The sequence below is a fragment of the Mauremys mutica genome, chromosome 12 (genome assembly GCF_020497125.1).
Source record: "Mauremys mutica isolate MM-2020 ecotype Southern chromosome 12, ASM2049712v1, whole genome shotgun sequence".
In the NCBI taxonomy this organism is placed as follows: Eukaryota; Metazoa; Chordata; order Testudines; family Geoemydidae; genus Mauremys; species Mauremys mutica.
The window spans coordinates 39713046-39735879 of NC_059083.1; positions in this window are offsets into that span (position 1 = coordinate 39713046).

Below are 22834 nucleotides of genomic sequence, written 5' to 3' on the forward strand. Positions count from 1 at the left end.
GGATAATTAAATTCTGGAACAGGCTTCCAAGGGAGGTTGTGGAATCCCCGTCACTGGAGGTTTGTAAAACAGGTTGGACAAACACCTGCCAAGGATGATCTAGATTTACTTAGTCTTGCCTCAGTGCAAGGGGCTGGACTTGACAACCTTTCTATGATTCTGTGACTAATGAAGAGTTAAGGTTTCCCAGTGGTAGCTCTGCCCTTCCAGAAAGTTGAGTTCAGCAAAATTCAAACTTCATAAACCCAGGAAATACAGAATAAAAGTAAATACCCACACAACCTTAACTCTGCCCTCTTGGAGCAATGCCCCTATGTGCCCATAACACACACACTTCCACTCTGCCTTGTCAGTGGAGTGGACAGGCCCTACCTGCACTTTCCCTGTGCGCAAACACTTAGCCTGCTCTCCCCACAGAACACTACACTTGTAAAATTTAGCAACCACTTGATAACTTTCTACAGCCTCCTCACGTTTGCAAACAGGATACCACCTAAACCTGTACTTTCCCCTACCCATCATTAAACCCACAGCCTGCTCACATATCCCACCTCACTAGTGACAATCCCCATGGCAAAATGACCCCAGTGCCCTGCTCCCGACACAAGCTACCCAATTCTGTATTGAAATGGAGGAGACTGGAATCTCCAGGGTTCACGTGCATCTCGTTCTTTTGATCACATGGGGTGGACTGAGACCCAGATCACCTCATATCCCAATAACAGCGTTTCCAGTCTTCTGACGCTTCTCCCTCCACCATTCAATACAGCTACACATAACACAGTGAGTACAGCTAGAGGCAAACCCAACTCAGAAAGGCAGGGGCGTGAAGTGCCTACCAGTGAAAGAACACTGGCTGTTAGCTCTGAGCCCTTCACAGCTGAACAGGGGACAGATCCACTCCAGAGAGCACAGAGGTGTGTGTGTCTTAGGGTGGGCCCAGAAGAGGAAGCTGAGAAAGAATTAGTGGGACAGTCTCCTCACTATTACATGAGGGAAGTGGGGTTTGCCCAGGACAGAAAGGCTTGTTCAGCATCTGTGTACCCAGGCACCCAATCTGTGGCTCAGGTTTGGAGAGGGGACTGTGAACTGACCTCCCAGAGGGGAGCCGTCACACAATTGATTTCTCGGGGACAGAGAGAGGGGTGACTGAGGGGACCCCAATCCAGGTCCCATTTTCTCAGGTTCCTGGTGTACTTGAGAAAACTAACTGTCTTTTTAAGACAGGATGGAGATCCTACTGAAGAGTTGATTGTCAGTGAAAATGCTAATGACCCACCTGAGAAAGGGGAGGAGGGAATAATTACCTGTGCTGGTAAGATACAGCAAGTAACTAAGAAAGAGCTGCTGAAAGGTCACAACCCATCTAAGAAAGGGGTGTGAGGAGAGTCCCAGTGCTGGGAGTGGAAATCACAAGGAAACCCCCAAGTGAGAGTGGGTGGGTGGATTTTTTGCATGGCCATAGCCCCAGAGATCAAATACAGCTCCACAGTGGGCCAGCCAACATTCAAGGTCTCCTCACGTCCTTACCTCACCAGAACCCTAAAGACCTACATAAACTGAAAACTCTTACTGAAGGCGACACTGGAAAAAACACTGAAGGGAAAGAAAAACCAGCAACTAAACATGTGCTAAGGTTCAGGGAGGAGTTGAAAGACACAATGGGTATTAAACAAACCATACTGTCTAAACATGAGACATGGTATGTTAAAAATACTTGGAAATTCCTACCTGTGATAAAAGATTTGCTGTTATTGTTAAATCTCATGATACAAAGTTTGTCGTTAACGGTAAGCCTTATGACAAAGTAGTTGGTACTGATGGTAAATCCTATGAAATGGTGTAACATGCATCCTTTTTGGAAAGAGCTTTTGGACAGGCTTGGGGTGGTATCCAGGAAGCCCTATAAGGAGACTGCCTCTCAGCTAACACCTGTAAACAGGCTTAAAGCTTGTCACAGCAGGGAAGCCATAATGAACCTGGTTTGCTGTGTGGAAGGGGAAACTGAGGCACACAGCCTCATGCTATTGATGGCTAAATGCCAGGATACGTACACTCTAGAAGACATTAATATCTGCAGTAAGTTAACAATGCTGCCCAAAAAGATGTTTCCTTGCAACCCAAAAGAAACACAGAACTTTGCAATAGCAGCTGTGGGTAACACTTCAATGTTTGGTAACACTTGGGAGTTGTTTGGTTGTGTAGATTAACTCTTCTTTTTTTGGATTTCAGATGTTAAAATTTGTGCAACCTCCTATCTCCCACTGATCCTAGCTCACATGAAGGGGCAGGAAAGAGGCTCAGACACCCTGAGAGGAGCAGGGTCTCCCAGATCTCAGTGCATACACAGAAGGGGAGAATTCAGGAATGACAGGCCCCTTCACCCCATAACCCCCAACAGCCTCTGCTACCCCTCAGATTCTGCAAGCCTTTATATCTTCTCTCTTCCCACTACCCTGTAATTTCCACCTCTCCCTCTTACGAGTCCCCAACCCCTTTTCACTCCCTTACCATCCATTCCCATTTATCCTCCTCCTAATACCTCCATCCTTAGATGCAGACCCTCTTCCAATGTTCCCAACTGCTCTTGCATCCCTGAGCACCGCTCCTCCCAGTGAGTATGCACATAGGTCATTTATTTTAATTTTCAAAAATAATTTCAGCACCTTTTGAATATTCTGTATTCAGGGGACATTACTCCACAATCATCATCATCATCATAATGAAAACACCTTGACAGAGGCAGATGTTCCCCAGATGGTCACTGTTTCTTCTCAGAGCTCTGCCCACAGTAGGTTTCAAACTTCAAAGTTATAGGCTCACTGAAATGTTAGGAGGCCCACTGATCTCAGTGAGATGTTCTCCCCATGGAGGCGAGCACAGCCTGAAACAATAGCTCTGAGATCGCTCTGAGAACTGCTCCATTCATGTCAGTGAGTGTTCTGGCTCCTCCCTAATGCCCGAGAGTTTGATACCTGCCAAGTCTCCCATTCTCAGCCCCTCACCCCAGTCTCAGCAGTGTGTTCTTGGGGCATGCTCTGACCATGCCAGTTCTCAGCTCCCAACCCAGATGGGCAGGGCTTTCCCAGATGGGTGAGGAGGAGAGAAGAAGGCTCAGACACCCCCAGAAATGCAAGTTCCCCTGGAATCTTGCTCACATGAGGGGATACGGGGGTGTCAGACACCCATTAATGTGCAGGGCCTCCCCACATGCTGGCACATACAAGGTCAGAAAGATGGGCTCAGGAACCACTGGGGGAGGCGTCAGGGAAGGGAAACCCACATTCCAGCCTACCTGGGGGTAGGGAGGGGGCTCAGATTCCCCCAGAGAGGCAGGGCCCCTCCAGGAGCTGGTTCGCATGAGAGGACAAGGAAGGGTGGGTCACACCTCTGTAGCTGGAATGGGGGCCTCCAGATAATTGCACACACACACAGGAGGGGAATGTGAGACTTACAGGTGCCCCTGCCCCTATTCTTCTTCAGTCCCCTTGTCACTGATCCCCATCCTTTCCTTTGCAGTGTCCCATTCCCCCACCCCATCATCTAAGCCTCCAACCCTCTCCTATATTCCTACCTACTATTCCACATCAAACGCCCTCCCTTCCAAGCAACTATTTGCTTGTGTAGTTTACTTTCTGTTCTAACATAGTGTAAATGCCTTTGGATTATTCTGCTGTACTCTGATTACATTTCCCACAAATCAGCCCCCCTTTGAAGAGGCAGATTGGAGCAATAGGCCTGTTTTTTGTTGTTGACACATCTCCCTCCTTTTGGATTTAAACCCAGACTGCCTAGGGCAGGGCTCCCATTCAATTACTGTGACTTTCCCTCAGAGCCACCCAAGTGCTGTAAAAAATGAGGTAGTTTTCCAGGTAGTTAGCCTCTCTGTCTGCACGACTTCACTGTAATCCCTTTAGCTCCTCCTCATGTTTCCAGATCACAGGCCCTGGTTCTAATGTGGGACTTCAATCACCCTGACATCTGCTGGGAGAGCAATACAGCAGTGCACAGACAATCCAGGAAGTTTTTGGAGAGCGTTGGGGACAACTTCCTGGTACAAGTGCTGGAGGAACAGACTAGGGGCCATGCTCCTCTTGACCTGCTGCTTACAAACAGGGAAGAACTGGTAGGGGAAGTAGAAGTGGGTGGCAACCTAGGCAGCAGTGACCATGAGATGGTCGAGTTCAGGATCCTGACAAAAGGAAGAAAGGAGAGTAGCAAAATATGGACCCTGGACTTCAGAAAAGCAGACTTAGACTCCCTTAGGGAACTGATGGGCAGGATCCCCTGGGAAGCTAATATGAAGGGGCAAGGAGTTCAGGAGAGCTGGCTGTATTTTAAAGAAGCCTTATTGAGGGCTCAGGAACAAACCATCCCAATGTGCAGAAAGAATAGCAAATATGGCAGGCGACCAGCTTGGCTTAACTGAAATCTTGGGCGAGCTTAAACTGAAAAAGGAAGCTTACAAGAAGTGGAAATTTGGACAGATGACTAGGGAGGAGCATAAGAATATTGTTAGAGCATGCAGGGGTGTAATCAGGAAGGCCAAGGCACAATTGGAGTTGCAGCTAGCAAGGGATGTGAAGGATAACAAGAAGGGTTTCTACAGATATGTTAGCAACAAGAAGACTGTCAGGGAAAGTGTGGGACCTTTACTGAATGGGGGAGGCAAACTAGTGACAGAGGATGTGGAAAAAGCTAATGTACTCAATGCTTTTTTTGCCTCTGTCTTCACAGGCAAGGTCAGCTCCCAGACTGCTGCACTGGGCAACACAGTATGGGGAGGACATGAGCAGCGCTCAGTGGTGGAAGAACAGGTTAAGGACTATTTAGAAAAGCTGGACATGCACAAGTCCATAGGTTCAGATCTAATGCATCCAAGGGTGCTGAGGGAGTTGGCTGATGTGATTGCAGAGCCATTGGCCATTATCTTTGAAAATTCATGGTGATCGGGGGAGCTCCCGGATGATTGGAAAAAGGCAAATAGAGTGCCCATATTTTAAAAAGAGAAGAAAGAGAACCTGGGAAACTACAGACTGGTCAGCCTCACTTCAGTCCCTGGCAAAATCATGGAGCAAGTCCTCAAGGAATCCATTTTGAAGCACTTGGAGGAGAGGAAGGTGTTCAGGAACAGTCAACATGGATTCACCAAGGGCAAGTCATGCCTGACCAACCTGATTGCCTTCTATGATGAGATAACTGGCTCTGTGGATATGGGGAAAGTGGTGGATGTGATATATCCTGACTTTAGCAAAGCTTTTGATATGGTCTCCCACAGTATTCTTGCCAGCAAGTTAAAGAAGTATGGATTGGATGAATGGACTATAAGGTGGATAGAAAGATGGCTGGATTGTCAGGCTCAATGGGTAGTGATCAACGGCTCGATGTCTAGTTGGCGGCCTGTATCAAGTGGAGAGCCCCAGGGGTCAGTTCTGGGGCTGGTTTTGTTCCACATCTTTATTAATGATCTGGATAATGGGATGGATTTCACCCTCAGCAAGTTCACAGATGACACTATGCTGTGGGGAGAGGTAGATATGCTGGAAGGTAGGGATAGGGTCCAGAGTGACCTAGACAAATCTGATGATGTTCAACAAGATCAAGTGCAGAGTCATGCACTTAGGAAGGAAGAATCCCATGCACTGCTACAGACTGGGGACCAACTGGCTAAGCAGCAGTTCTGCAGAAAAGGACGTGGGGATTACAGTGGACGAGAAGCTGGATATGAGTCTATAGTGTGCCCTTCTTGCCAAGAAGGCCAATGGCATATTGGGAGCATATTATAGGAGCATTGCCAGCAGATTGAGGGAAGTGATTATTCCCCTCTGTTCAGCACTGGTGAGGCCATACCTGGAGTACTGTGTCCATTTTTGGTTCTCCCACTACAGAAGGGATGTGGACAAATTGGAGAGAGTCCAGCGGAGGGCAACAAAAATAATTAGCGGGTTGGGGCACACAATTTATGATAACAGATTGAGGGAACTGGGATTATTTAGTCTGCAGAAGAGAAGAGTGAGGGGGGATTTGATAGCAGTCTTCAACTACCTGAAGGGAGGTTCCAAAGAGGATGGAGCTAGGCTGTTCTCAGTGGTGGTCAATGACAGAACAAGAAGCAATGGTCTCAAGTTGCAGTCGGGGAGATCTAGGTTGGATATTAGGAAACACTATTTCACTAGAAGGGTGGTGAAGCACTGTAATGGGTTACCTAGGGAATTGGTGGAATCTCCATCCTTAGAGGTTTTTAAGGCCCATCTTGGCAAAGCCCTGGCTGGGATGATTTAGTTGGGGTTGGTCCTGCTTTGAACAGGGGGTTGGACTAGATGACCTCCTGAGGTCTCTTCCAACCCTAAATATTCTGTGATTCTATGTAGCACAAGAGACTATTGATGAGGTAAACTAGAGGAGCAAAATCTGCTGAAAATCAAATTAAATTTCTTTTAACCACAGGGCTGGTGGATGCCAACACATCCTGTCCAGTCAGTCCTTGAACTTTGGAGACCCTGGTGTGATCAACTGAGCCCTAGTTTGATCTCTATCTATGGTTGCCAAAATCTGTCAACTTTCAGAAAAACTGGGGCGGGGGGACTATATCTCCACAACGTCTTGGGCAAAGGGTCCCAAATTTGGATCAGAAATAGAAACCTACATCCCCACAAGCCACACCAAATTTTCAGGACAATCCAAGGAATGGTGCAGATTTTACAGCACTTCAGAAAGACCAGCTTTAAACAGAAAGCTGGTCTAAACCTTAACTCTAGCAGAGCTGTCACAATTAGATACTTAAGCACTTAATATACCTTAGAGAATACTTATGAAAATACTTATATACTTTAATACTTATTGGTCCATAAAGCAAGTGTGAATCACTCTGGAGGCCAGGAATTAGGATGGTCATTGGGGAGGGGTGATCACCTGGGTCCCAGTCTCTGTGTCTATGACTATTTAATTATTGATACCACCTAGAACAGCTTTGATAGGAGGGTTTGAGAGGGACCCACTTAGGAATGTGACAGAGCAATTCTGTTATGAGACTAGCTGAATGACCAAGACAAGGTAATCTGAGGGGTAAGCAATTTTGATGAACAGTATTGACAAAGTGATGCCACCTGGTGAGCACAAGTAGAATCAACTGAGAGTTGGGGTGTCTACTGCTTATGATAAAGGTTAAGAATCTGTTGAGTATTTTTAGGGCTGTCAAGTGATTAAAAAAATTAATCATGATTAATTGCACTGTTAATAATAGAATACCATTTATTTAAATATTTTTGGATGTTTTTCTACATTTTCAAATATACTGATTTTAATTACAACACAGAATACAAAGTATACACTGCTCACTATTTATTATTTTTATTACAAATATTTGCATTGTAAAAATGATAAAAGAAACAGTATTTTTCAATTCACCACATAATGTTCTGTAGTGCAATCTCTTTATACTGAAAGTGCAACTTACAAATGTAGATTTTTTTTGTTACATAGCTGCACTCAAAAACAAAACAATTGAAAATTTTAGAGCCTACAAGTCCACTCAGTCCTACTTCTTGTTCAGCCAATCACTAAGACAAACAAGTTTGTTTACATTTATGGGAGATAATGCCACCCACTTCCTATTTACAATATCACCAGAAAGTGAGAACAGGTGTTCTCATGGGACTTTTGTAGCCAGGACTGCAAGGTATTTATATGCTAGATATGCTAAACATTCATATGCTTGTTCATGCTTTGGCCACTATTCCAGAGGACATGCTTCCATGATGATGATGCTCATTAAAAAATAATGCATTAATTAAATTTGTGACTGAACTCCTTGGGGGAGAATTGTACGTCTCCTGCTCTGTTTTTACCTGCATTCTTCCATATATTTTGTGTTATAGCAGTCTTGGATGATGACCCAACACATTCTTCATTTTAAGAACACTTTTACTGCAGATTTGACAAAAACCAAAGAAGGTACCGATGTGATATTTCTAAAGATAGCTACAGCACTTGACTAAAACTTTAAGAATCTGAAGTGCCTTCCAGAATCTGAGAGGGATGAGGTGTGGAGCATGCTTCCAGAAGTCTTAAAAGAGCAACACTCTGAAGTGGAAACTACAGAACCCAAACCACCAAAAAAGGAAATCAACCTTCTGCTGGTGGCATCTGACTCAAATGATGAAAATGAACATGCATCAGTCTGCACTGCTTTGGATCGTTATTGAGCAGAACCTGTGGACACATGTCCTCTGCAATGGTGGTTGAAGCATGAAGGGACATATGAATCTTTAATGCATCTGGAATGTAAATATCTTGTGACACCGGCTACAACAGTGCCATACAAATGCCTGTTCTCACTTTCAGGTGACATTGTAAACAAGAAGTGGGCAGCATTATCTCCCATAAATGTAAACAAACTTGTCTGTCTTAGCGAAGAAGTAGGACTGAGTGGATTTGTAGGCTCTAAAGTTTTGCATTATTTTGTTTTTGAGTGCAATGTAACAAAAAAAAATCTACATTTGTAAATTGCATTTTCACAATAAAGAGATTGCACTACAGTACTTGTATGAGGTGAATTGAAAAATACTATTTCTTTGTTTATCATATTTATATTATTTCTGATTACAAATATTTGCACTGTAAAGTGAGCACTGGACAATTTGTATTCTGTGTTGTAATGGAAATCAATATATTTGAAAATGTGAAAAACTTCCAGAAATATTTAATACATTTCAGTTGCTATTCTATTACTGTTTAACAGTGTAATTAAAATGGTGATTTTTTTTTGAATTGCAATTAATTTTTTTGAGTTAATCGTGTGGGTTAACTGCGATTAGTAAAAGTCAGGGACAGCTCATGGGCAATAAAACGAATTCATGCAAGCCCGTGTGGAAGCAGAGCAAGGCCTGACAGGGATTTGAAGGGGATTTCAATGAAAACAGTCTCTTCTGTGAGCAAGAGTCAGGCTAGCTGTAACCTGTAACGTGAGATTTGTAGAAGCGAGGATTGTGTGAGGCAAGTGGGAAAGAACTGTGTGAGAAGTTGTTGCAACCTTGTGTAGATAATATGGATTGTAGATTAGAGTCTAAATAAGTGAGAAAAATAAGATATCAGGATGACCTATGTATAAACAAAATGCAGCTGTTGTTCATTATTATATGTAACAAAAGGTATAAATTCTTGCTGTAATTGTTTACCTGTAGAGAGACCTGCCTAAGAGGGGGAAATCCTGTGTCCTAGTGCACTCTCGCCCTCCACACAATTGCTAGAGATAATAAAGTATCTGACTTGCTGCACCCAAAAAGAGAGTGAGATCTGTGTTTTTCTCAGACACCTGCAACGTGTTCCTGATTATACCCGGGGGGAAGTGGGGACTGCCAGGGGCTGACTGCCCGCGGGGGCCACTGCTACGTGTCTCTCTGACAGAATCATATCCTTACATATGACATTTGCTGCAGGTGAGCACTCTATAATGTTTAGAGCAGGACACAAGTTTAGTCATGTAAAAAAGAACAACTTTCTAAGAGCCCCATTGTATTTGTACATTGGCCAAACTGGACAGTCTCTACACAAAAGAATAAATGGACACAAATCTGACATCAGGAATCATAACATTCAAAAACCAGTAGGAGAACACTTCAGCCTCTCTGGCCACTCAATAACAGACCTAAAGGTAGCAATTTTGCAACAGAAAAGCTTCAAAAACAGACTCCAACGAGAAACTGCTGAACTTGAATTAATATGCAAACTAGATACAATCTGGGAATGGCTGAGCCATTACAAACACTGAATCTATTTCCCCACATTAAGTATTCTCACACCTCTTGTCCAACTGTCTGTAATGGGCTATCTTGATTATCACTAGAGATTTTTTTTCTTTTACTTAATTAACCTCTTAGAGTTGGTAAGACAACTCCCACCTTTTCATGCTCTCTGTATGTATATATATCTCCTCACTATATGTTCCATTCTATGCATCCGATGAAGTGGGCTATAGCCCACAAAAGCTTATGCTCAAATAAATTTGCTAGTCTCTAAAGTGCCACAAGTACTCCTGTTCTTTTTGCGGATACAGACTAACACGGCTGCTACTCTGAAAACTGTATCTGCAGTTATATTTCATTTCAGAAGCATTCAGGAAGGATGTAGTTCTCTTTACAAGGGACCAGCAAAAGGCCTAACCACTTACATCTCATTTAGAGCCTCAAAATGGGACTTTGGCAGGATTTCAGTTGGGTCTAGGTCTCATGCTGCCCTTCCAAATGGACATACATTTCCCACAGAGCTCCTCTAGTCTACTTTGGGTTTATCTAGTTCATCACAGAAAATGTGGAAATGTGCCTGTCAGTTCTATAGCTCCCTGTTTACAACCATTGCTAAAACAGCCTAACTAATTATCATTATTATACACAGACCATTTCTTTCAGTGTCAGAGAAGGCTGAGCAGATGTGCCAGACATTTTTTTCAAAAGAACATTAAAATTAATTTTAGATTTTAAGAAATCAAACTTTTAAAACCATGGAAATTAAAAGTTTAGATTCAGCTTTAACTAAAACCACACAGAAGTTAAACTATTGCAAACCACACTTGGGGGCACCCAAACGCATGTAACTCGATCACAGCAGTATTGAAAATGTTGCCCACATCTCTTTAGGATTAAACACACATCTCTGGTACTAAGCAGAATCCTTTGACAGGAGACTGAGCTCTTCTGGCGTTATGGTGCCATAATCTGTTTTGGTACCTATCTAGCCCTCATTACCACAGGTCTGGGCTCCTCACAATCTTTAGTGTATTTATCCTCCAAACCCCTCTGGGAGGTAGAGCCTGACTACTATCCCCATTGTACAGATGGGGACCTGAGTCTAAAGGGATTGAGGCACCCAAAGACTCAGGTGCCTAGTAGGCTTTTCAAAAGCAACGAGGCACCTAACTCCTATTGAAATCAATGAGAGTTTAGCACGTGGGCATGTCTGAAAATCCCACTAGGCATCTGCATCTTTAGGCACCTACACAGCTTTAATAATCTGTCCCTAAGTGACTCACCCAAGGTCCCACAGCACATCTGTGGTACAGCAGGTTAGTTCTGTAACCACTGGACCACCCTGCCTCTCTAATCTCATTATCTCAGCCTGAGCATTTGCACATGACGGTATGTGACCAACTCCCACCTGTGCAGTCTGAACACAAACCTGGAGAGCCACCACCACCTCCACCATTTGAGCTAATGCCCCAACTCCAGGAGATGCTCACATGTGTACGTGTGTCCTTAAGCCTGTCTGTGCATCCTGAAAGAGCAGCCACAGGCTGTGGGGGCAGGGAGTGGGGAATGCGGGGGCTGGAATGTCCTTAAGTGTTCAAAAACAAGGTGGCACAATTTTTTTTCATAATCGTGTGATATTTTTTATCCAGTCTTGTCATGTATTTCACCCTGACTGATGAGTTGTGAGCACTTGAGGTGGGCACTGCTGAATATGAGAGTGGCATTCATTTACCTCTGAGTTCCTGCAGTTGAGTAGAAATGGCTTCCAGTTCCTGAACATTCACATTTTCATTCCTAAAGAGAAGACATTCTCTGTCATATTTCAGCTCAGTTGCTCAGTGCAGTAATTCTGCTGTGCATCGAACAGGAATGAAAGGGGAAATGACAAAGGCAAATGCATGTACAGTACCTGCCTGATGTGCTTACTTCTCCCTGAAAGGAGAAATGGGGAAACTGTCAATAATTTAATAAAACCAAGTGAAAAAACATCCAGTGACCATTCCCCATGGGTGTGCCACACATTTTCAGGCACAAAACCCTCTTTCCATCACGGCAATCTCATTTCAGAAGGGTAAATTCCCAGCTAGCCCTGCTTCCCTGGGTATTTATGAATTTCATTCATCTAAGCAAATAATGTAGCTCACTTATTCTCCCCGCTGTGGCTACAGTTTGCTAAACCCACGATCATGCACCTTTGTCAATCACAAAGGGTTATGCCTCTATATGGACCAGCATTAGCCACAATAAATCATAGATTTGCAGCTGATAAGGCCCAAAGGGGCCATTCTGAACATCTTGTCTGACCTCCTGTTTTTGAGCACAGGCCAAAGAACCTCCCACAGTGATTCCTGCATCATCAGCTTGTGACTGAGCTAGAGCAGGTCTCTGAGAGATGCCCAGCAATGGTTTAAAGACTCCAAGTGATGGGGAACCCACCACAACACTTGGTAGGTTTTTCCAATGGTAAATCCCGCTCATAGTAAAATATGTGAACCTTATTTCTAGCATAAATCTGTCCAGCTTTAACTTCTAGCCATTATATCTCACTCTGCCTTTGTCTGCTGGATTACAGAGCCCTCTCCCAGACCTGGCTTCCCTCTGCAGGGCTAGTAAGATTAAAAGGCAGACAAAACATCTCTTAGTAATGAAAACAAGGAGCTCTGACTCTACTGTTGGCATGGGGATAGAGCTTAGTGAAGAATTTATTTGACAAATAAGGGAGGTCCATGGAGCTCAGACAGTTCCATTTAGCAAGAGGGGGATATATTGAAGGATGGATGCTCTCAGAGCAAGAGGAGCCATCGACCACCATATGCCAGAAGACAAGCTGGAGGGAGAAAGTAGGAGGGTCTCTGCCTTGCCTGAGATGCTGACCAGATCTCAGAGTCATATGTCTGCACTAGAAGGGTTGCGGCCACTCAGGTCTCCCGATACAGCTGTGCCACTGCAGCGCGTGTGGTGAAGACGCTCTGTGCTGAAGGGAGAAAGCTCTCCTGTTGGCATAAAAAGTGGTGGTACCTATGTTGACGTACCTTATGTCACTCACGGGGTGGAATATTCACACCCCTGAGCAACATAAGTTTTGCCAATATAGGCTGTAGTGTAGCCATAGTGATAGAAGGGGTGAGACTGGATACAGGGTAGGGCGCAGTGTGACATCAGTTTGTTATTTTGTGCAGATTTATAACTCTCTCTGTGCTTTCTTAAATATACAAGTGCCTGTGATTAAGAAATCCCTTTGGTAAGCCTGTGTTCCTGGCTCACCTGACACATTGTCCCTGAAGGGGTCAGTCGAGAACTCAGTGTGCCTTCAGTGAGCTGGAAATCTGCTGGAGCGTGTGTACCCACCTGGGAGCTTGGCAGGGCTGCGGCTTTGGGTTTGGGGTTTCAGACAGCTGGGGTACAGAGGACCACATCCCAGAGAAGGGGGGCAGACATGTGGTCTGCAGCTGGGAGTGCTTCTGAGAGACCCAGAGCTGAAGTCTTAGAAGCACATGGGATCCTGTGGTTAGGTCCAGTCACAGCAGACTGGTATCTGTCCAGAGAGGGGGTGACACAGGGCCCTGAAGGGATTTAATTAGCCAACAAAAACACCCCTACCTTGGACTCATGGGCAGCCTTTGCCATGGGAATCAGAGCGTGAGAGCGGTGAGCCGGGGATCCTTTGCAATCCTCACAGAGGGCTTTGGAATCCTTCTTACAGAACCACGTGAGCTCTTTGCCATGTTCCTCGCAGACATTTCCTTCCCTTCCCCTTTGTCCTGGCTTTAACCTCAGATGTTTGATGAATTGTACGATGCTTCCCAGTTGCGTGTTGAGCCTGAAGGCTCTTTCCTGGATCGTTTCTCTACACTGAGGACAGGTGGCTGTCTCCACTCCCTCACAGCGCTGGGTGATACAGCCCTGGCAGAAGTTGTGCCCACACTCTATAATCACTGGGTCTGTCAAATAATCCCAACAGATGTGACAAATGGCATCTTCTAGCCCTCTACCTGCTAAAGATGTTGGGGCCGGGGGTTCCTGACCCTCAGCCTTACGTTTCCTCTTCCCTGGTGGAGCAGGTGTCCCCATGGCTGCTGGGCTCAGTCTGTCTCCTTCCCCTGCACTGTGTGTTCTGCTGTCACTGGTGGGAGGTGCCTGCTGGTGGCCTCTGCCCTGCTTCATGGCAGGGGGAGGTGAAGAGAAGGGAGTGGCCTGGAGGGGAAAAGGAGATGGAAAACAGAAAACAGGGGATGAGGAACTGACTGGGAGAGAAGAAGGAACAACAGTTAGAAGGGGTGGGAAAGAAACTCTGCCAGACACCCCCTCACCAGCGAGCAGGAGCAGGGAGGGGTTTTAGCTCCATGTTCGGCACTGGTGAGATGGACACTAGAACACGGCATCCAGTTCTGGTGTCTTCATTTTGGAAACGACGTTCAAAAGAGTGGAGAGGGTGCAAAAAAGGGCCACAGATTTGATTTGAGGGCTGGAGAAAATGTCCTACAGGGACAGAATGAAAGAGCTCGATCTGTTCAGTTCATCAAAAGGAAAAGTGAGAGGTGGCTTGATCATCGTGTTTATGTGCCTTCATGGGGAGAAAATCCTGGGTATTGAAGGACTCTGTAATCTAGTGGAGAAAGGCAGGACAAAAACCAATGGCTGGCAGCTGAAGCCAGACAAATCCAAATGAGAAATAAGGCACAATTTTTTAACAGTGCAGGTGATTAACAAACTCCCAAGGTGGTGGATGCTCCATCCCTTAATATCTCCCAGTCCAGACTGGTGCCTTTCTGGAAAGATGCTTTAGTCAAACACAAGTTATAGAGCTCAGTAGCTAGGTGAAATTCACTGTCCTGTGTTATAAAGATCAGACTAAATTTAATAGTCCCTTCAGGTTTTAAAAATTAGGAATCTATGAATTCCAGCAGGGCTGAGATCATCCAAGGCCTCAATGCTGGAGAAACAGCATGAATAATAATAAATTAAGTAGGCTGTGGGTAAAATGTGCCCATTGCTAGGAGCTTTCTTGGAGGTCCTTAAAAATGCAGAAGGACGATAGGGAAGAAAACCCCTGAGTTTGAGGGTCTGAGACTAGCCTAGTGCTTCCAAGGGAACAATGAATTTTCCACTGTCCTGTTTACACTCACTTTCCATCCAGTTTTGATTCTGTGTTCATACTTAGAATAAAACATTGACCATTACACCATGACCTGAACCCACAAGAAGAACAGGAGTACTTGTGGCACCTTAGAGACTAACAAATTTATTTTAGCATGAGCTTTCGTGAGCTACAGCTCATTTCTTCAGATGCATAGAATGGAACACACAGACAGGAGATATTTATACATACAGAGAATATGAAAAGGTGGAAGTATGCATAACAACAGGAAAAGTCTAATCAATTGAGATGAGCTATCATTAGCAGGAGGAAAACAAACTTTTTGAATTGATAATAAAGACCCATAGAAGGTGTGAGGAGAAGTTAACATAGGGAAATAGATTCAATTAGTGTAATTAATTATGTTAACTTCTCCTCACACCTTCTATGGGTCTTTATTATCACTTCAAAAATTTTTTTTTCCTCCTGCTAATGATAGGTCATCTCAATTGATTAGACTTTTCCTGTTGTTATGCATACTTCCACCTTTTCATATTCTCTGTATGTATAAATATCTCCTGTCTGTGTGTTCCATTCTATGCATCCGAAGAAGTGAGCTGTAGCTCACGAAAGCTCATGCTAAAATAAATATGTTAGTCTCTAAGGTGCCACAAGTACTCCTGTTCTTTTTGCAGATACAGACTAACACGGCTGCTACTCTGAACCCACAAGAACACTCTGTTATTCAGTAGTGCTGGGGGCTGGTTTTCTCTGCTCCAAAGAACAGACAAATAAGGGTGGTCAGCGCTCATAGCCCAGTTTGGTTTATTGTTTCTTTATCCTCACTGCCCACTGCTGTTCTGGGAGTCTCTGTCACGTATGTTACACCTCTCGTATAGATTGTGAGCTCCCTGGGCCAGGGACAAATCTTTGTTACACGTCTGTGACTGGGGTTCCTAGGCACTAGTAGAACATTACTGATACTGATAACCATTAACCAGCAAGTGATGGAATAAACAAATGTGGTGGCCCAGGCTGGCTCCTTCATCACTAACCCCACCTCAGAATAAATACAGCACCACTTGTCCCATCCTGAACTACCCAGAGAGGGGCTCCAGGGAGCCCCAGGCACAAATGTGGACAGGGAAACTGGCTTGGGTGGAAGGAATGTATTAGAGAGAATTACTGAGCTCTTGAGGACAGACATGGTTTCTTTAGCAAAGCTTTAGATATTGTCTCCCACAGTATTCTTGGCAGCAGGTTAAAGAAATATGGATTGGATAAATGGATTATAAGGTAGATAGAAAGCTGGCTAGATCATCAGGCTCTATGGGTAGTGATCAACAGCTCGATGTCTAGTTGGCAGCCGGGGCCGGTTTTGTTCAACAACTTCATTAACGATCTGGATGATGGGATGGATTGTATGCTCAGCAAATTTGCGGATGACACTAAGCTGGGGAGAGAGGTAGATATGCTGGAAGGTAGGGATAGGGTCCAGAGTGACCTAGACAAATTGGAGGATTGGCCAAAAGAAATTTGTTGAGGATCAACAAGGACATTTAGGATGGAAGAATCCCATGCACTGCTAGAGGCTGGGGACCAACTGGCTAAGCAGCAGTTCTGCTGAAAAGGACCTGGGGATTACAGTGGATTAGAAGCTGGATATGAGTCAGCAGTGTGCCCTTGTTGCCAAGAAGGCTAATGGCATATTGGGTTGCATTAGTAGGAGCACTGCTAGCATATTGAGGGAAGAGATTATTCCCCTCTATTGGTGAGGCCACATCTGGAGTATTGCATCCAGTTTTGCCCCCCCCCCACTACAGAAGGGATGTGGACAAATTGGAGAGAGTCCAGCAGAGGGAAATGAAAATGATTAGGGGGCTGAGGCACATAACTTATGAGGAGAGGCTGAGGGAACTGGGATTGTTTAGTCTGCAGAAGAGAACAGGGAGGGGAGGATTTGATAGCAGCCTTCAACTACCTGAAGGGGGGTTCCAAAGAGGATGGATCTAGACTGTTCTCAGTGGTAGCAGATGACAGAACCAGGAGCAATGGTCTCAAGTTACAGTGGGGGAGGTCTAGATTGGATATTAGGAGAAACTATTTCACTAGAAGTGTGGTGAAGCACTGTAATGGGTTACCTAGGGAATTGGTGGAATCTCCATCCTTAGAGGTTTTTAAGGCCCGTCTTGGCAAAGCCCTGGCTGGGATGATTTAGTTGGTGTTGGTCCTGCTTTGAGCAGGGGGTTGGACTAGATGACCTCCTGAGGTCTCTTCCAACCCTAACAGTCTATGATTCTGTGATGCTACATCCATCACAGTATATCAGGGGGAACAGTAGAGGGCAGGTAGCCATTAGCTCAGCTGTAATAGGATCATAGATGTCTGGCTTTACCCACTGGGCCTGCTGCCTCTGCCTAACCCATTTCTAGTGAGGTTGAACCCCAAATGCACAAATAAAGAATGGGGGTTAATTTTCTTGGCAGCAGCACTGCTGGGAAGGATCTTGGAGTAGTGGTGGATCACAGCCTCAACATGAGTCAACAATGAAATGCTGTTGCAAAAAAGGCAAATGCAATTTTAGATTGCATTAACAGAGGCATAGCATGCAAGTCATGGGAGGTGATAGTACCATGCTACTCGGTGCTGGTTAGGCCTCAGCTGGAGCACTGTGTCCAATTTTGGTCACCAGTGTATAGAAAGGATGTGGAGAAACTGCAAAGGATCCAGAGGTGAGCGACAAAGATGATCAAATAGGCAGCAGGTTTAAAACAAATAAAAGGAAGTATTTCTTCACACAACGCACAGTCAACCTGTGGAACTCCTTGCCAGAGGATGTTATGAAGGCCAGGACCATAACAGGGTTAAAAAAAAGTAGATAAATTCATGGAGGATCGGTCCATCAATGGCTATTAGCCAGGATGGGCAGAAATGGTGTACTGAGCCTCTGTTTGCCAGAAGCTGGGAATGAGCAACAGGGGATGGATCATTTGATGGTTACCTGTTCTGTTCATTCCCTCTGGGCACCTGGCACTGGCCACTGTTGGACCCCAGGTAACTGAGCAGAAAGAAGCAAAGAGAAAGTAATAATGTGATTTTATTGGCTACTTGATTAGATGAACCTTTGGTCTGAACCAGTAGGGCCATTTTTATGTTCCTATGTTCTTATGAAAAGGGATGGAATGCAGCCATCTGAGCAAAGGCTGAAGGAACTGGGTCTGTTTAGTTTAGAAAAGAGGAGATTAAGGAGGGATATGATAATCTTCAAATACTAGAAAAGCTGCCATAAAAAAGATGGAGAAAAGTTGTTCTCTTGCCACAGAGGGCAGGACAAGATGCAATGGGTTCAAAGTACAGCATAGCAGATTTAGATTAAATCTCAGGAAAAACTTCCTAACTGTAAGAACAATAGGGCAATGGAACAGACTGCCATGGGAACTTGTGGAAGCTCTTTTTCTGGAGGTTTTCAAAGGAGGCTGGGTAGCCATCTGTCTCGTACGGTTTAGTCACAACAAATCCTGTATCCCACACCAGCTGCCCCCATCCCAGCTCTTCCCCTGGACTCTGCTCTTCCTTACTCCTATTGAAAGTGGCAGCTGCCTAATAAAGACCCACATGTTACAGCTCAGCAATAGCGCCTGTGCCCCCAGCACCACGTGTCCCTGCTGAGCTCTCTGCTGAGCCCCTCTCCCTTCCCTCCCGTGGTTCTCTGCTTGCCCAGGATCACCTTGTGTTAGCAGCAAAATAAGGTCTGGATGAAGCATGGTCTGAGGATGCTTCTCCCCCACCCCACCCAGAGACCAGGGTGATTGAAACTCGGGCAGTTAGGTTTACTGGGCCCTGCCTCAGCACAGGGGGCTGGACTTGGTGACTTCTTGAGGGTCCTTCCAGCCCCACATTTCTCTCAGTTAGCTGTGGCTTGTCGGAGACTCTCTGGGCCTTGGAACCTGACCTGGTGCCCCTTGCAGTCAATGGTCAGATTCCCATTGGCCCTTGGATCTGGCCCTAGCTCACATCTCATCACCTGTGTATTGCACTGTGCGTTGTTAGGGGCCTAGTGACCCCTGGGTTATTGTTACAGGGAGACACTGAGCTGAGCTCACAGAGTTCTGTCTTGTCTGTTAAATCTCCTCTGGGTTTTTGCCATCCTGCCCCTGAAAATGAAAATGTCAGAAAGTAACAACAGCCCCAGGGCTGATCTGAGTGACTCTGCAGAGACACTGTGAGTTCTATTGCTCCAGGGGTTGAAGTGCAACCCCAGCCCAAGCCAGATGCCAGATAAGACTTAGGCTGCAGGTTTCAGTTTGAATGTGGCAAACCCCAGGTAACTGAACAGAAAGAAGCAAAGAGAAACTAACAATGTGATTTTCTCGGCTGTTCTTTTATGTAGCCACATTATTTTTTCCAAGAAAATAGGCTCAGCCTGGTGAGAGAGAAAAATAGCATTTAAAAATGAAGAGGAAAAGTTAGCAAGACACTCTAGTTAATGTCTAGCTCTACCCATCATTCCCAGGGCATGCTCCCCTCCCCCATTGTTTATGATCCTGCTGAGATGACGACCTTGGGTAACAGCAGCAGGAAGGTGCAGGTGGTGAGCGTGGGGTACAAAGGGTAACAATAAGCAGCAGTTTATTGAGCTGCAGAGGGGAGCCTCTGGGGTCAGAGTCTCCGTTTTTATTGCACATCATCAAACTATTGTCTGATAGACAGGCCCTGAGTCAGGGTAACAGCAAGGCTGAGTCTGTGTGCCCCAGAACACACTGATAGGTAATGATAATTAAACACTTTGCTGCTTGGGCTGACAGAGCTCAGGGGATCTGAGATGCTTCAGGTGCGGCTCTGAAGGGAGTTCCAGGGTAAGGTGCATAATTCCCTGCTCTGCTACAGACTCCCTTTGTGGCCTTAGGCAAGTCACTTAGGCCCAGAGTTTCCAAGATGTTCTGATGTCTAAAGATGCAGACAGGTGCAAAGTGGAATTTTCAAAGGTGCCTGGACACCTAGCTTCCAATGGGAGTTATGCACCTAAGTGCTTTTGAAAATCTTTAAGCGCCTAAATACCTTCCAAAATCTGCCCCTTAGTCTCTGTGTCAGATTTGCAAAGCTATTTAGGCTCCTAAAGATGCAGATAGTAGCCTAGGGGGACTTTCAAAAGTGCCTGAGTGAGTTAGGTGCCTGAATCCCATGAATTCCCTTTGGATCCTGACCCTTCTGCATTCATCCCATGCATATTCCATCAAAGGTGCTCACTGGCAGGAATGTCCATGTGAACAAGGGATTTCTACTGAATGTTATAAAATATTCATGGGAAGCAATGTCTGAACATTTAGGTCCTGATCCAACAAGGTATGTGCCTAACTTTCAGCATGCAAGCAACCCCACCAAAGCATTCATCACAAATATTTGCACCAAACACCTGTTTCTAAGAGTTAAATTCATCCAATGAAGAAACAGAAACAATCCCATGTGACCTGTGCATCCAATCATAACTAACCCCCACAGATCAATGTATTTGACAAATTTATTTAGTAAATATTTTTGAACGACAAACAAATCTGAGAAAATTGTAATCAGTTTGTGGGCAGCTGACAAACCAGAACAGAAGCTGATCTTGCTGGACACATCACATGCTGCACATTATTCCCCCAGCTCTGCTCTTAGCCCTTCTGTCTGACCCCCAACCCCTGGGTCTTGGTCTCTTGCCTTTTATTTATGCCTTTGCTCTCCCTGAAGAATTACTGGTGTTACTATTATTCCTAGCTGGCTCCTGACCAAAAGGACCAATAAGGGGACAAGATACTTTCAAATATGGGGGCGGGGAGGCTTTGTTTTGTCTGTTCTTTGTCTGTCTGTTCTGTGTGCTTGCTGGAGACAGATCAAGAAAGTATGCAATCCAGCTCCATTAGGATTAGTAAATACTAGCAAGGGAATGCGTTAGCTTACTTTTATTTTGGCTTGTGATTTTCTCTGTGCTGAGAGGGAGGTGTATTCCTGGTTTTCTTTTTGTAACTTTAAAGTTTTGCCCAGAGGGAAATGCTCTGTGTTTGGAATCTGACTGCCCTGTGAGATTATCTTCCTTTCTAATTTCACAGAGGTGCTTCTTTTAACTTTTTTCTTTCTAATAAAGTTCTGGTTTTTTTTTACCTGATTGGGTTTTTTTTTAGTGGTCTAAAAAACCCCCAAGATTGGTTTGTGCTCATCTTGTTTATTCTCAAGCCTCCCCAGGAAGGGGGGTTTAGGGCTTTGGGGAATATTAGGGGAAAGTAGGAACTCCAAGGGGTCCTCTCCCTGAGTTTTGTCTAATCACATGGTGGTGGCAGCATTACCTAATCCAAGGTACAAGGGAGAATTTGTGCCTTGGGGAGTTTTTAACCTAAGCTGGTAGAAATAAGCTTAGGGGGTCTTTCATGCGGGTTCTCACGTCTGTACCCCAGAGTTCAGAGTGGGGAGGGAACCCTGACACATGGGGAGGGGGATGAAGAGCTTCCTGGGCTCCCAGGTCCCATTCACCCATCCTGGTCCACTCACTCACACAACCCTGGTGATGGGCTCTTCCTCCCCTTCCCCTCGCCCCCCTACTGACTGCCCTTCCCCAGCTTTCCCCACTCCCTATCCCCACCCCTCCCTCCATCGCACTGGGACCAGTTTCCCTGACACAGCTGAGTTGGCAGCACAAACCAGCCTGTACAGCAGGTCCTGGCACTCTCACTCTTAATCCCTGTGGCTGTTTCACTCCTTGTTATAGGTAAAGAGTCCCTAGGGCAGTAAATGCCTGGAAATCCCTTGTTGCTCACTAGCTCCATCGCACTCACTGGGGTCCTGGGCTCGGCTTTTCTTTTGGAGTCAGACCCTGCAGTTTTTGGCCCTGAGGAGACCTGGGAATCCCCCCAAGCCAGGACTGGAGCTGACCCCACTGGGGTTCTCTGGGAGACTGTGGGGGAGGCACTAAAATGAGAGGACGTAGGTCTCCTCCCCTAGAACATTCTGAAATCCCGCTGCAATTTTCTGAATTTGATAGAATTTTTGGCCTCAACTTTTTTTTAAATTGTAAGTAGCCATGCAGGACCCTGTGTGGGGGAAGCAGCCTGTGGTGAGTTGGCCTAGTCATTCTTGTTCTCCTACTGAAATGGTCCCACTACCATACTGAGTCCCTCACAATCACTAATGGATTTTTGTTCTCACACAGCCCTGTGAGGTGGGCAGTACTTGTATCCGTGTCATTACTGTGGAGGCCCAGAGAGACAGTTAAATGTAGTGTTGGCCTAGCTACATCATTTAGGAGTGTGAAAAAACCCACCCCCAGCCCACATAGCTCTGCCAGCAAAAGCTGCCATGTAGCCCTTTTGTTGGTACTACTTTTTCCCTTCAGGGAACTGGTGTCATCTACACTGGGAAAAGCATTGGCTGTCAATATCAGCTGCACCTCCTCTTGGCAGGAGGGGCAATTGAACATCTAGCTACATAGACAAGGCCTAAACACCTTACCCACAGGGCACAAGTAGCTTATGGGACCGAGCTCGAGGTTCTCATCAGCCCACAGCTCAGCAGCCTACCCACTGCACCAGCTGTCCTCCTTAGGAGCTCCCTTGCACACAGTACAAACGGCTCCTTGCCCAGCTCCCATTAACAGCCAGGCAGTGTCAACAACTAGCACACAATGTTCTCGCAGTGACATGATTCTGGCTGGGCTGGAACCAGTCTCGCGATGACACAAGAAGCTCCATGCCTCCACCCAATCAGGGCTACAGCAGGAAGAGTTGTCCCTCCCCACCCCTCAGCATCAAAGCTGTTCTCATGAGAGGGGAGTTGCTACCTCTGACATTACAAGAGAGAGTCCCGGTGCTGCTGATCTGGGCCCAGGGATACTGACCAGTGTCTGTTCTAGGTGGCCCAGAGCCAGAGACACAGGGGTAACATATAGGAAAGGGGTCAGCCCTATGACATCAATATAACCTTTGTGCCCCACCCCCCAACACACACACTGCATCTGAGGCCAGCAAACACAAACACACTTGAA